This window comes from Xyrauchen texanus, chromosome 11, assembly GCF_025860055.1.
Source record: "Xyrauchen texanus isolate HMW12.3.18 chromosome 11, RBS_HiC_50CHRs, whole genome shotgun sequence".
Lineage (NCBI taxonomy): Eukaryota > Metazoa > Chordata > Actinopteri > Cypriniformes > Catostomidae > Xyrauchen > Xyrauchen texanus.
Window position 1 is genome coordinate 45,978,095 of NC_068286.1, and position 5,000 is coordinate 45,983,094.

A 5,000-nucleotide genomic window follows, 5' to 3' on the forward strand; every position below is an offset into this window, starting at 1 on the left:
AGCTCTTTAAATCCGTACATTTCGGCAGCGTTGGGATAATTGTTCTTCATTTAAATGCATAAGTGAATTGATGGTCGCTATAACAGCAGGTGGACTCTTCCTCATGTTCATTAACAGAGAGCGTGAAGCATTGATTCGATTACTGTGACTTCTCTCAGCGTTTTATTGTGTTTTATGAGTTATTTTTTTCCCACAGCAGCAGAAAAGAAAGAGGGAGCAGAAAGGACAGAAACTGTAAGACAGAGAGAGGGATGAAAGCAGGGATTAAGCCTCTGTTAGTTTTTGTTCGTTTCTTGAAAAGAGGAAGAGAGGGAGTGAAGCATTTCCTCTGAAGGTGCCCAGGGTCATCATTCAACCCTCTTTCTCTCTTTTATTCTCTCGTTTCTTTCTCTGCTCCTGATGCCCTCCTGGGTGTTCCACTCTATGCTGCATCTGATGCCCTCCCGAGCTGTCAAGCCACCTCCCACCATGTCTTTGTGTGTGTGTGTGTGTGTGTGCGAGTGAGTGTGTGTGTGTGTGTGTGTGTGTGTGTGTGCGAGTGTGTGTGCGCGCGCGAGTGTGTGCGTGTGTGTGCATGTGTGTTTGTGTGTGAGTGTGTGTGCGTGTATGTGAGTGAGTGTGTGTGTGCGAGTGTGTGTGTGTGCGTGTATGTGAGTGAGTGTGTGTGTGCGAGTGTGTGTGTGTGCGTGTGAGAGTGAGTGTGTGTGTGTGTGTGTGTGTGTGTGTATGCAAGTGCGTGTGTGCGAGTGAGTGTGTGAGTGTGTGTGAGTGCGTGTGAGAGTGAGTGTGTGTGTGTGTATGCAAGTGCGTGTGAGTGTGTGAGTGTGTGTGAGTGCGTGTGTGTGCGTGTATGTGAGCGAGTGTGTGTGTGCGAGTGTGTGTGTGTGTGAGAGTGAGTGTGTGTGTGTGTGTGTATGCAAGTGCGTGTGTGCGAGTGAGTGTGTGAGTGTGTGTGAGTGCGTGTGTGTGCGTGTATGTGAGCGAGTGTGTGTGTGCGAGTGTGTGTGTGTGTGAGAGTGAGTGTGTGTGTGTGCGTGTATGTGAGCGAGTGTGTGTGTGCGAGTGTGTGTGTGTGTGCGAGTGAGTGTGTGAGTGTGTGTGAGTGTGTGAGTGTGTGTGAGTGCGTGTGTGTGCGTGTATGTGAGCGAGTGTGTGTGTGCGAGTGTGTGTGTGTGCGAGTGAGTGTGTGAGTGTGTGTGAGTGCGTGTGTGTGCGTGTATGTGAGCGAGTGTGTGTGTGCGAGTGTGTGTGTGTGTGAGAGTGAGTGTGTGTGTGTGTGTGTATGCAAGTGCGTGTGTGCGAGTGAGTGTGTGAGTGTGTGTGAGTGCGTGTGTGTGCGTGTATGTGAGCGAGTGTGTGTGTGCGAGTGTGTGTGTGTGTGAGAGTGAGTGTGTGTGTGTGTGTGTATGCAAGTGCGTGTGTGCGAGTGAGTGTGTGAGTGTGAGTGTGCGTGAGTGTAAGTGAGTGTGCGTGAGTGTAAGTGTGTGTGAGTGTGTGCGAGTGTGTGTGTCTGTGAGTGTGTGCGTGTGTGTGTGAGTGTGTGTGTGAGTGTGTGCGTGTGTGTGTGAGTGTGTGTGTGTGTCTGTGAGTGTGTGTGTGTGTGTGTGAGTGTGTGCGTGTGTCTGTGAGTGTGTGCGTGTGTGTGTGAGTGTGTGTGTGTGTGTGTGTGTGTGGTGAACATGGTTAGAACCTTTATTGCGATTATTCCTTTATAACTGTCCTGTTGTACTGGGGAACATATTTGATTTGTTTAAATTATTATTATTATTTAAATGGTTTGATTACCTCAGTCTGAGTTTGTGTTAGTGATAGAACAGGAATGGGTGTTTACCAATATTTCTTTTTAATTTTTTACCAATATTCACACGTTTCTACTTATATAATCAGTTATTGGTACTTCAGTATTGTGTTTAATGTTTAATGCTGGCAGTTTTTTCTCTTCTCTCTTTTTTCCCCTTTTATTATTAATATTGTAATTATATTGGATTATTATTTATATCTTTATTCTTTAAATACTCTCTTCTTGTTTGCATAATGTTAACACATCTCTGTGCTATTTATTTTTTTGCTAGAGCTGATACATTTCACTGCTGATGCTGCAAAGACTTTCATTCTTCACAAAGATTATACATTTGCAACCATTTAGATTTCAAAATACTTTGTTTAAAATGGCATAATAATAATAAAAATAGTAATAGTAATAATAATAATAGTAATAATACAAATTTAAATAATAATAGTAATAATACTAGTAATAATAATAATAATAATAGTCATAACAATAATAAAAAGAGTACTAGTAATAATAATAATAAAAATAATAGTAATAATAATAATAATAATAATATTAATCGTAATAATACAAAATAATAATAATAGTAATAAAAATAATAATGGTAATAATAGTTATAGTAATAATAATAATAATAGTAATAATAACAATAATATTAATAGTAATAAATAATAATAATAATAGCAATACTAATAATAATAATAGTAATAATAGTAATAACAATAATAGTAATAATAATAATAATAGTAATAATATTAATAACAATAATAGTAATAATAATAATATTAATAGTAATAATACAAAATAATAATAATAGTAATAATAATAATAATAGTAATAATAATAATAATAGTAATATGGTAATAACAATAATAGTAATAATAATAATAAAAATAACAATAAAAATAATAATAGTAATAATAATAATAATTATAGTAATAATATTAATAACAATAATAGTAATAATAATAATATTAATAGTAATAATACAAAATAATAATAATAGTAATAATAATAATAGTAATAATAACAATAATATTAATATTAATAAATAATAATAATAATAACAATAGTAATAATAATAATAGTAATATGGTAATAACAATAATAGTAATAATAATAATAAAAAATAACAATAAAAATAATAATAGTAATAATAATAATAATAATATTAATAATGATAATAACAATAATAGTAATAATAATAATAACAATAATAATAATAGTAATAATAAAAATACAAATAATAATAGTAATAATAACAATAATATTAATAGTAATAAATAGTAATAATAATAACAATAGTAATAATAATAATAGTAATATGGTAATAACAATAATAGTAATAATAATAATACAAAATAACAATAAAAATAATAATAGTAATAATAATAATAATAATAATGATAATAACAATAATAGTAATAATAATAATAACAATAATAATAATAGTAATAATAATAGTAATAATAAAAATACAAATAATAATAGTAATAATAATAATAATAATAATAATAATAGTAATAATAACAATAATAATAATAATAATAATAATAATACTAATAATACTACTAATAATAATACCAACAATAATAATAGTAATAATAATAATAATAAAATTAATAATAGTAATAACAATAATACAAATAATAATAGTAATAATAAAAACAATAGTAGTAAAAATAATAAAAATATTAATATTAATAAAATAATAGTAATAATAATAATAGTAGTAGTATTATTAATAATAATAATAGTCATAGTATTCATAATAATAGTAATATTATTAATAATAATAGTTAAAGTAATTATCATCATCATCATTACAAAAAATCATAATGAATAATATGTTTTTATTGTTGTAGTCTATTTATTATTAATTATGCATGACAATGCAAAAATAAAAATTAAGAATTGGGTATGCATATTATTATCACTTTAACAAAAGTAATAAATTTGACCAATGATTTATTGTATTTTATTTTTTACAAGTATTTACTCTTTTCTAATTAATTTGATCTTTCATATTAGGTTTAATGATGAGTGCTGCCATTGTCATTCTTCACAAACGATATATGAAATCATTAATTATGAAATATTTGCGACCATTTAGATTGCAAAACACTTTGCATAAAATCGTAAAATATTAATAATAATAAAATTAATTATCATCATCATCATTATTACCAAAAAGTTTTATTTTTGTAGTCTATTGATTATTTTTATGCATGAAAATGCTTAATTAAAACTATAATTTTTAAATCTCTTCTCCATATCATTATTACTTTAGCAGAAATATTCGGCATTGGTCATGAAAATAACAGTTTGATCTCTACGTAGTTCGTCTGGCTCACATCTGAATGACAGCTGGAATGTTTGTTCTGTAATCTAGAAGTATTATTGATCTAATAAATGTGCATGCAAACTGGTGTCGGTGTTGTGATCCAGATTACAGACGATTCTCATTCAGTTCACGTTCAGTTCATGTTAGAATGACATTTATACAGAGTGATGATGAATTGCCCAGACCGGTGTGGCAGTTTTAATGTCTGAAAACCTGGAATCTCAGTTAGAAATGAGTGTTTAATCTCATTATAACATCGTGCTTGTGCGTGCACGAAAGAGTCTTCTGCATTTTTGTTTTGTACTTTTTTTGCACAGCAGCTGCTGAATTTGAAAAAGGGATTTGAGAACGGAATTTAATTCCGTTCTCAATCAGTTTTTATTACAACTTTCTTTCATAGTTTATTTTTCTTCCACTTAAAGAATCAGTATATGCCACCTGTGAAGACTGAGTGCTGTGTATGTGTGTGTGTGTGTGTGTGTGTGTGTGTGTGTGTGTGTATGTGTATTTGTTGTGTGTGTGTGTGTGTGTGTGTGTGTGTGCTGTGTGTGTGTGTATTTGTTGTGTGTGTGCGCACGTGTGTGTGTGTGTATGTGTATTTGTTGTGTGTGTGTGTGTGTGTGTATTTTTGTGTGCTTGTGTGTGTATGTGTGTGTGTATTTGTTGTGTGTGCCTGTGTATTTGTTGTGTGTGTGCGTGTGTATTTGTTGTGTGTGTGTGTGTGTATTTTTTGTGTGCTTGTGTGTGTGTGTTTGTTGTGTGTGCTTGTGTGTGTGTATTTGTTGTGTTTGTGTGTATATTTGTTGTGTGTGTGTGTGTGTGCGTGTGTGTGTATTTGTTGTGTGTGTTTGTGTGTGTATTTGT

At 31.3% G+C, this 5,000-nt stretch overlaps 1 protein-coding gene across 2 annotated transcripts in view; it reads left to right on the forward strand.

Annotated features, from left to right (window-relative positions):
* Positions 1-5,000, forward strand: part of slit2 (slit homolog 2 (Drosophila)) — a 129,012-nt gene that overhangs the window by 64,802 nt on the left and 59,210 nt on the right. The window lies entirely within an intron of this gene.